Source organism: Gossypium hirsutum, chromosome D06 (assembly GCF_007990345.1).
Source record: "Gossypium hirsutum isolate 1008001.06 chromosome D06, Gossypium_hirsutum_v2.1, whole genome shotgun sequence".
In the NCBI taxonomy this organism is placed as follows: Eukaryota; Viridiplantae; Streptophyta; class Magnoliopsida; order Malvales; family Malvaceae; genus Gossypium; species Gossypium hirsutum.
This window is the reverse complement of record NC_053442.1, coordinates 56,828,338-56,839,751: the sequence shown is the minus strand read 5'-3', so window position 1 is coordinate 56,839,751 and position 11,414 is coordinate 56,828,338.

Sequence of the window (11,414 nt, the reverse complement as noted above, 5' to 3'; positions counted from 1 at the left end):
TCTTAAGAACATATTGTGGAGATTTATAAAAACCTATAAATAAATCACTTATTATTTACATACGTAATTACTAAGCTATAATGCTTACTCCCCCTTTCTTTCTTTTTCCCATAGTGTCACAAATGCTAGCTCGAGTTGGAGGTCGTCGGAGATTCTATCACACTAACAAGTTATTGATTGGTATTGTATCAACGATCTTCAAGTATTTTTAAGTCTATGGCATGTATAGGGATTTGATTATGTGTGTATATGTTATTATGGGTTGGCCTAAAATGTTGGCCTATAATATTTGATAGTTCATGTAATACCCCGAAAATTACTACAGTAAGAAAGTAAGATAATATCCTTGGGAAGTACATTATGACATATTAATTCAAGAAAGAATTAAATTGCAAAAGTGAGAAAAGTTTTGTTGCCCAAGAGTAAATACTCAAAATTTTGAGGGGTTAAAGTGTAAATATGAAAAAGTTGAATGACCAATAGCGTAAATATTTAAGGGTGGAATAATCTAGAAACTAAGGAAAATGGATGAATTAGGACCAAATTGAAAAGGTGAATAATTTTGAGGGACTAAATTGTAATTTTATCAAATTAAGTGACGACTCAAGGATGGAATTTCCAAAGATTATAAAGGGCAAAATGGTCAAATAGAGAGACAATTCTAGAAGGTAATGATGATGTTTGTGATATTTTTAATTAATTAATTAGATAAATGTTATTTAATTAATATTGTATTAAGATTTTAATATTATTTTATTATTAAATGATGTATATAAAAGGGAGAAAAGATGATGAAAAATCATCATCTTTCCATGCAACCAACGTTAGAAGAGAAGAGAAGAAAGAAAGTTTTGCTTTCTTTACAATTTGGTCCTTTCACCAAAAATTCACTATTTTCACCTAGAAATCAAAAGAATTTCCATAGCTTCCAAGAGAGAAAAATAACAAGGAGACAATGGGGAGCTATAATGTCAAGTTAGATTCAAGAAATAGAAGCTGGAGGAGAGAGAAAATCAAGAAAAAGATTGAAATCAATAGCATAAGATAAGAACATCAAGATTTCAATATATTTTTAAGTTTGTTATTATTGAAAAAGTATGGAAATGATGTTATAGTAGAGTTTTATTAAATAAAGTCTTATGTTCTTGATATATTAGTGAAAGGAAATAAGTGAAAATGATGGAAATATTATTGAGAAAGGGAATAAGGGAGTTATAAATTTAGTAATCAACATCTTGCACTAAAATAGTTTTAGACAGCAGCAATAGGTTTACTTTGAAAAAACACCATAAATTTTGGAAATAGAATTAGAGGATGAAAAAATATTAAATTAAATATTATTAAGTTTAGTTTCTCATAGAAGAAACGGTGTAAGTAATGGAATTGTAAATCACGAGATATAATAAATTTTGTGAGACAAGGTCAGAATGAATTCGGGTTCCCCTATTTTGACTTTGGAAAATCATCAAAAATTGAATAAAAATAATTAGAGGCTTAAATTTATATGATTAAAATCTTGAATGAGTCTATTTTCAATAGAAACAAACATAAACATCATCTAAACTTTTTACAAGGAGATAATTAATTTTTAGTAAAGATGGGTCGGAACTATCAAACAGTGAAATAGGAGAACTTTAAAGAATAAAATGTACTTATTGGATAAACCAAAAATATTGAAAATTTTATGGTAAGAAGATATGTGAGTCTAGTTTCTTAGGAATTTATCATATATTAATTTGAAGTTCCGTAGCTCAATATATAAATAATTTAGTGACTATGACTCGAGTGGACAGCGTTGAATTAATATATAAATAAATGATGGAATTATAGATAATGTTACATATAAGCATATTATACATTAAGGATGTGGAATGGAGAGTAGGAGGAAAATAAATGATTATTCAACTAGCATGAGTTTTCATTAAAAATGGCCAATTTGCATGTTTTAGGTTCAAGGACTAAATTGAATAAAAGTAATATTTGAAGGGTAAATTGGTAAAAATGTCAAAAAGTGACCAAATTGCATGAAATGAATTTTTTTATTATTTAAATTAATAAATTGAATGAAATATTAATTTAGATCATGATTGGGTGGGAATTCGAGGAAAATAGAAAATTACCAAAATGTCCCTAAATTTTTGGTATCTCTGCAATTTAGTCTGGTAAGTTCGTGTAACTTGAATTATATTCTTAAATGCTTGAAATGTATGTTATTGATGTGAATATGATTTGAATATTCATTGTATGAAAATTGATGAAACATTGATATATTTGATAAAAAGGGGAATAATGCATTGAATGGATGTATGAATGTTTATCACACTATCCATTAATTCTATCGGTAATTTTGGATGTTTTGATTCTGGTTATAATGACATGTATGAGTTAAATTGGCCAACGTTAGCTCATTAATGTTTTGATTTTGATTGATTTTAAATATGAATGCTTGATGAAATGAAATGTCTGTAAATTAATTTGTAAACTCCGGTAATGCTCTATAACCCTATTTTGGAGATGGATACGGGTCAGGGGTGTTACAGTTCATTTTGAAAAAGGCCATTGAGGTTAGCTAATATTAGTTGAGCTATATGTTTATGATTTTGTATTTTGTGGATGTGCAAGCTTGGATGACTTGGTTGAATGAGTATGTGATGATTAATTGTGGAAAATGAAGCACGTGAATGGTTGTGTGAAGAACACGGCCTTGGACACGAGTGTATGCCCCTATTTTCAAGAAATTGTCTAATGTTTTACAAAGTTCTCGGTCTAGTCCCGGACCACTAACAAAGTATGTATTAGGCCTTGTAGGCCCTATTTAGAGACTCAAAGATAATATGTTTCCAAAGTATGAATTGTTATGACTCGGTTTAATACGTTTACAAGTGTGTGTGTTCTAGTAATGCCTCATACCCTATTCCAGCGTCGAATACGGGTAAGGGGTGTTACATTTAGTGGTACCAGACTTATGGTTTAGTCGATTCTCGGACTAACATAGCATGTGCAAGAGTCTAGCTATACATGTCATATGTGAACTATGATAGTGTGATATCTCCCGACTCCGATGAGATCATTTTGTTAAAGTAGAGATGCTTTCCAACCGAGCTACCATCGATAATGCTAAAAGGGGATAAGTAAGTTCGTATAACTTAGTGAATATATTGATCTGCTTGAATTGATCTTTGTGATTTGCGATGATATGTATGTGTTAATGGATACAATACAATGGATTAACCAAAAGTTGAGGAATATGGATAAAATGTTATCGTTCCGATTGAACATTGCATTTCGATGCATCAGAGTGACTTTTTGCAGTGAATAAAGTGAAAATTTATCTTATGATGAGCTTATTATGATTGATTGATATTCATATGTGAAATGTGTTACCAAAATATTTGAAAATGTGTTCATGATGAGTTGAAGCCTAAAGATGTATGAATTAGAGTATATGCTATTATGTTGATGTTAAATGCTATACTGTACATGTGTATGTATGAGAGTCAAAACTTTAAAGGCTTTACAATCTTCACCCCTTACCGGTATAGTGTCATATGACGAAATTCATGAGATTTATATTGAATAAGCTCACAAGTGGGGAAACTAAAGAGTTCAGTGGTGGAATAATTAATGATGTGATTAGAGATGGGAATGATTTAGCAAGCAAAGACAGTTATGAGAGAAATATCAGATTATTCTAAAGATTATTTGGAATGCGCAAAGCCACAGCTAGAGAATGAGTTAATTTCGGTTAAATCGACTCATTCAAGTATGATTTCTAAAGATTGTATTTACTGGGAATTCTTCTAAGTTGATTTTTTTAATGAATGAAATGTTATGAGATTAGTGATGATAGAATTAGTCAAAAGAATAATGTTTGAAAGGTATAGATGTTTGAGTATAATAGTTATAGTTGAGCAATTTACGACTATCTCTTTTGGGTATTATATGTGTTTATATATTCTTAGAGGCATTTGTAATTTCTCGTTTTCTGATGAAAGTATAGTTGGTTTGATTGATCTATGATCGGCATTCCACTATTTTCTATTGGTATTCTATTCCGTTACATCTGAGATAAAAAAGTTGATAGTGAATTCATATGAAACTATTCTTTTGTTTCTTCTGGTTGTTGTTCTGTTTACATCTATATGGAAAATGTATTATCCCTGTTACAATTTACTTCGGATAGTATGAACAATGTTTCTTTTTCTTCTGGTTTTCTCTAAGGAATCGTCAGGATCTCTATTATTTCATATGAGTGGTGTTCTCGGACATTTAGTATGGTCTTGTATCTCGGATTTCATTATCTCGGTTTTCTTATCATCCTTATTGTTTAATTTATCAAGTATGACTTATCTTTGAAGTTGATATCGGCAAAAGTGTGGATTATGACAATCAAGTTTAAATTGTATACTGATTTTCTTTCCTCGGGTAATTTTGATTGTTATCAGTGATGTACTATTGAACGGATTGAAATGTGTTTTATTACTAGAATGTAAAGTGATGGTTCATGTTTTTATACGGTTAATGTCACATGTTCCCTGATTTCAAGAATTAAAGTATCAAATGTCATAGAAATATCTGAAGTTAAGATAGTGTTAAAGACTTGAGCTGTTGAAAGATTGCGAGTAGTTATTGATTAATCTCTGGGAAAGCAGATACAATCACAGATGTTATCGGATTGTGATTGATCGTTCTTGTACAGATTTCTTATTTAAAAAACCAGCTGAGTAAGATTTTTTCTGGGATTATTCGATTATGCAAAGTATCACTCTCCATTATTTCGGATTGAGATTCGAAGGCTAAATCCAAAATATGGAAAGAGCTACAGGAAACTATGAATATCTAGTTACATCTTGGCACGGTAATACACCTGTAAATCAGTGGTAAGTCTGAGAGAGTAATTCAAAACTTTGATGATATACTCCGACACGATGTATTAAAGTTCAAATGTGACTAGAAAGATATACGAGGTTGAATTGATTTGTGGTTCTGAGAAATTAGTGGAAGTGATTCTTGAGAGTTGAAAGCAATTTCTTCTGGTAAGATTTTCAAGGACAAAAATCCCTAAGGGGGAGAGTTGTAACAGCCCGATTTAGGGCCTAATCAGAATAGTGGTTTCGAAACCACAAATTCATAGTAAGAAAAATTATTTTGATTAATTTTTAATGTTTATTGTGTGATTGAACGACTGTTTGGAATTTTCGTTGCGTAATTTTAATTTTTGGGTATCCAAATTAATATTTAGGACTAAATTGAAATAGATGAAAAATGTGTGTTCTAGTTTATAAAGGTACTTGAGTGGAATGAGTTTTTAAATTAGAGGTCCTTAAATGGTAATTAGACCATTGGTTAAATTTTGAACAAAAATGGACATGAGGTAAGTGAAATAAGATATTTTTAAGTTAGGGGCATTTTGGTTATTTAGTAATTAAAAGAATTAAAAAGTCAAAATCAAAGCAAAATTGTGTCCATCTTCAAGCTATGGCTGAATGTTGCATGAAGAAACCATGGCTAGGGTTTTTCAAGCTTCCAAGCTCGATTGTAAGTCCGTTCTTACCCTGTTTTTAATGATTTTTATGTTTTTGAAATCCTCGTAACACGATCTCTCTATATCTACCATTTATTTGAGCTAGGGTTGAGATTTGAAATTTTACCCATATGTGAAATGCTTGAGCTTTGATGTTTAATGGTAGAATATGAATGTTCGGTGTGTAGTAAACGACTTTTACTAAGTTATTCTCGATGAAGTTGTCAAAAAAGACTAATTTGAAAAAACAAATTGTAAAATATGTGTAAGTGTGTGAATAAATGGAAATTGTGGACTGTTATAGTTATGAAAATGGTTCGGCTAGGCTTAAAATACAAGGAAATTGAATAAACATCAATTTACGAACCTAGGGGTAAAAGTGTAACTATGACGAAGTTTAGGGGCAAAAATGTAAGTTTTGCCACAATGTGAGTGTAGGCTAATTTGAGTAGCAGGACGAATAAATGAGTTAAATGTGTTCTTATAGATCAAGGAAAACGAGATTCGGACTTAGAACGGGGGGAAAACAAAGAATATGACGAATAAGTCCTTTTCACCGATTGTGCTACCGAGGTAAATTTTATGTAAATAATGCATCGTTATTACTTATGTTATCATATTTTATTATGTTTTATGAAATGTGGCTGAATATTTAATGAAATTAACAAGTATCAAAAAGTGATAAATTTCTCGATTGAACATTAGGAATAGAATAGGATACAAGTGACATGTCATTAGTGACTCAAGTGTGGTACTATGTGAAGGCCACTTTGTAAAGAAAGATAGCTTTTGTCACAAGTGTGGTACTATGTGAAGGCCACTTTGTGAAGAAGGTAGCTTTGGCTACAAGGCTGGTACTATATGCAGGCCACCGGGTATCCGTTATTATTCCGATGTGTTCAACGAGAAATGACTAAGTGTAAACGAATATGACTATGTGATGAATAAGTGCAGGTATGTGTGTGTAAACTTATGAGAAATGTACTCGATATATGATCGAAATTTGGTAAGATTGATATAAAGTAAGTATTACAATGAAAGTTATTATAAAGAAAACATGAAAGAGTGAAATTTAGAAATAAAACAGTTTTGGACAACAGCGGTTGTGTGACTTTGAAAAATCACCAAAAATGGTGGAAACTAAATTATAAGTTGAATAAGACATTAAATTAAATCTTATTAAGCCTATTTTTATATAAAAGAAACGGTGTAAGCAAAAGAATTTCATATTATGAGATGTTTGAATTTTAGTGAGATAGGGTCAGATTGATTTCGTAATCCTTTGATTTGAATTGGTAAAATCATTAAAAATTGTTAATAATTATAGGTTATAATTTATATGTTTAAAATCTTGAATGAGCCTATTTTGAAGATAAACAAATGGGAACATCATCCGAATCCTGTACGATGAGATAATTAATTTTTAGTGAAGAAGGGTCGGAACTGTCAGACAGCAGAATAGGGGAAACTTTAAAGAATAAAATGTATGTATTGGCTAAACCAAAAATTCTGAAAATTTTATGGTAAGAAGAAATATGAGTTTAGTTTCAGGGAAAATTAGCATATCTTAATTTGGAGTTTCGTAGCTCAAGATATAAATAATTTAGTGACTGTGACTCAGGTAGACAGCTTGAGATGAACATGAATACATAGTGGAACTATGTGTAATTATGATTGAATTATCTTAAGAACATATATTGGAGATTTATAAAAGTCTGTTAATAAATCACTTATTATTAAATACTAAGCTATAATGCTTACTCCCCCTTTCTTTCTTTTTCCCATAGTGTCACAGAGGCTAGCTCGAGTTGGAGGTCGTCGGAGATTCTATCACACTAACAAGTTATTGATTGGTATTGTATCAACGATCTTCAAGTATTTTTAAGTCTATGGAATGTATAGGGGTTTGATTATGTGTGTATATGTTATTATGGGTTGGCCTAAAATGTTGGCCTATAATATTTGATAGTTCATGTTGAAAAAGACCATTGAGGTTGGCTAATATTAGTTGAGCTATATGTTTATAATGTTGTATTTTGTGGATGTACAAGCTTGCATGACTTGGTTGAATGAGTATGTGATGATTAATTATAGAAAGTGAAGCACGTGAATGGTTGTGTGAAGAACATGGCCTTGGACATAGGTGTATGTCCTTATTTTCAAGAAATTGTCTAATGTTTTCCAAAGTTCTTGGTCTAGTCCCGAACCACTTCCAAAGTATGTATTAGGCCTCGTAGGCCCTATTTAGAGACTTAAAGATAATAACTTGAAAATTTTTAATATGGATGAAATTTTATGACATGGTTTAATACGTTTACAAATGTTTGTTTCTTGGTAATGCCTCGTACCCTATTCCGGTGTCGAATACGGGTAAGGGGTGTTACATTGTCATCGGTTAAACTATGGTTAACCCTAACAATTTAGCATGAAGGACTTGAGAAAGCTAACTTTGTTATAAGTATTCGAATCCTAAGGGATCAAAAGAACAAAGTGATAGCATTATCACAAGCTTCATGCATAGACAAGATATTGGAACGTTATGCAATGGCCGATTCAAAAAAGGCACTCAACCCTTTTTATCATGCTTTGATATTTCTTTAGAAGACTTCTTAAGATAGCGAAAGAAAGATAATACATGAGAAATGTTCCTCATGCTTCTACAATAGGAAGTATGATACTATGTAATGTACACGTCCAGATATCTACTTCGCGATAGGGTTGGTAAGTCACAGTATGTATACTATGTAATGCACACATCCAAGACACTGACAAACAGTCAAGCATATAACCAAGTATTCATAGAAAATGAAGGATTATAAGCTTGTGTATTCCAGAGGAGATCTTACTCCTATCAGTTATACCAATTCTAACTTCCAAACATGTTGAGATTCATGGAAATTGACCTTGGCCCGTGTCTTTGTCCTAGGCGATAAGTCTATGGTATGGAGAACTGTAACACCCCTAACCCGTATCTGTCGTAGGAATAGGGTTACAGAGCATTACTGGTAAAAATTTTAACTTAAAACAATCAATTATAACCATTTGTATAAAACACATTATAGCTCAATCAAACACAAGCATATCGTCCTTTTTTTTAGCCCTCGAGGCCTTAGAAATACTTTAAAAACAATTTAGGACTAAATCAGAAACCTATAGAATTTTTTAGAGAAAGATGAAAATTTTCAAAACTGCAAGGATCACACGGCTGAGAGGAACATCCGTGCCTCAAGCCATGTGGACATTCGAAGTAGGGACACACGGTCGTGTCCCAGCCCGTGTCCGTACCCGTGTAACTCACTGACTTGGGTCACACAGCCAAGCCACACGCCCGTGTGCCAGGCCGTGTGCTAGGCCATGTAACAACCTGACTTGCAACCCTTTGAAAGCAACAGGGGACACACAAATATGTCGCATGGCCGTGTGTCATACATGGCTGAGAAGCACACCCGTGTCTCTGTCCGTGTGGACAAAAAATAGGTCATTTACAAGCCATCTTTCTCACCCATTCAAGCACATACCTACAACCAAATTTCCACATATAAACAAGCCTTCAAATTTCACTAATAACATGCATCATCAAGATACCCAATTAAGGTATATAAACATACAACTAATATGCCCAAAAGACACCTCAATCACAACAATTAAACATGTACAATTATATGCACAATTTGGCCAAATGTTCAACTAACCTTTAGCTAAGTTATTGCCAAAACATACCATTTTGTTTACCTATCAATTTCATACCAAAAGTACCAAGTATACCAATTAACATTAGCATCATAAAACATATATGCCAACTACATGTTTCATACCAAAATGACCGTGTTCAACTTCCATCACCTAAGCATCATAAGAACTATAAAATCAACCATCATAAGGTCACATATATATATTAACATAACAACCATTACAAGGCCCAAATATATATATGTCAACTTAATAACAACTCCTTCACAAGAAAATGCCATAAACACAAGCCAAAACAAATGGCTACATCATCAACCCAAAATACTTATACATGTGCATATTTAACCAATTATCACTTAACTTTTTTCCATGCCAAAACATAACATAATTGATATATAACCAACATACCATATTACAATCAAAATCTTTCCAAAACATACCATATCTTGACCATGTTGAGGTCAATTCATCATATATCACTTTAACCATTCAAACATACCTGGCTAAATTGCAGAAATACCAAAGTTTAGGGGCATTTCGGTGATTTTCCATTTTTCTCAATTTTCCATCTGATCTTGATCTAAATTAATAATTTCATTAAATATATTAATTTAGACAATAAAAAATTCATTTTATGCAATTTAGTCATTTTATTTTTTTACAAAGTTGCCCTTAAAGTTTTACTTTTATTCAATTTAGTCTTTGAGCCCAAAACATGCAAATTAACCATTTTTACCCAAAATTGAGCTTAGCTAAATTTTCATGGTATCCAAAGAATCCCATTTATGCAAAAATTTCTCATTAAATCCTTATACTTTTATTAATTTAACAATTTAGTCCCTAATCAGAAAATTCATCAAAAATCACTTAATAAAATACTTTAAATATCAACCAACATTTTAAATTCATAATTTAACATCTAAAGTCACAAGGTTTATCAATTGTAACATTGAAAATATTTAACAGATTCAAAATCGAAGGTACGAGCTAGTTGGACCTAGTTGCAACAATCTCAAAAACATAAAAGTTATTAGAAACGAGGCTAAAACGAACTTACACGCACACAATGAAGTTTGGTCGAAGCTTCAAAGCCTTTAACATTGGCTTTCTTCTCCCCAATTTGGTGAAAGAAATGAATTGGAAAAGATGATACAAACTTTGTTTTTTTAATTTAATTTAATTAACAAATTACCATTTTGTCCATTTAATAATCATCAACTTTTCATGCTTTTAGCTGCAAAAATCATCCACTACATTCTTATATGGTCTAATTATCATTTAAGTCCATTTTTATTTATTCAATAAACCATTTAATCACTCAAATCAAATAGTGATCAAATTTTGCATCTTTTACGATTTAGTTCTTTTTAATTAATTAACTATCGAAACGTTAAAATTTCTTAACGAAACTTTAATACTGCCTTAATGAAACTCCGTAAATATTTATAAAAATATCTACGACTCGGTTTATAGAAATGAGGTCCCGATACCTCATTTTCTAAAATCACTTGACTTTAGGGTCTTACCACTTGAACTTAATTAATCATTCAAAAAGCATAAATTACCATATCAAAAACCTTTTTAAAACCATATTCAACTCGTAAATATTAAATAATAGTATTTACAAACTTACTCGTCAAATTTCGTGGTCCCGAAACTACTGTTTTTGACACCACCAAAAAATGGGTTGTTACAAGAAGTGTCAAGTAGTGTTGTATTGTTGACTCTACTATGGAGGTAGAATAATTGGCTAATTTTGAAGAAACAAAAAAATAAATAGGGCTTTGGAAGTTCCTTATGGATCTCACAGTCGTTTCTGGTATAAAAAAACTATCACACTGTATTATGATAACAGTGCAGCCTACCTAACACCAAGAAAACCGAAAACCACAAGAGGATGAAACACATTGAGAGAAAGTATCACATAATAAGGGAGACAATAGTAGACATAATAGTGGATGTAGTCAAAGTCACATCATAGGACAACCTTCCAAACCCATCTACCAAGACTCTAGTAGTTAGCAGTTTTGAGAAACATGTAAAGGGCATGGGAATGCGAAATATGACTCATCTACTTCACTAGGGCAAGTGGGAGACTATTGGATCTAGTATCCTAAATGTAGTATATTTTTCTTTTTACACTTTTATCTTTCAAACAAATTGGTTTAATAAAATATCCATCAATTACATTAATATTATT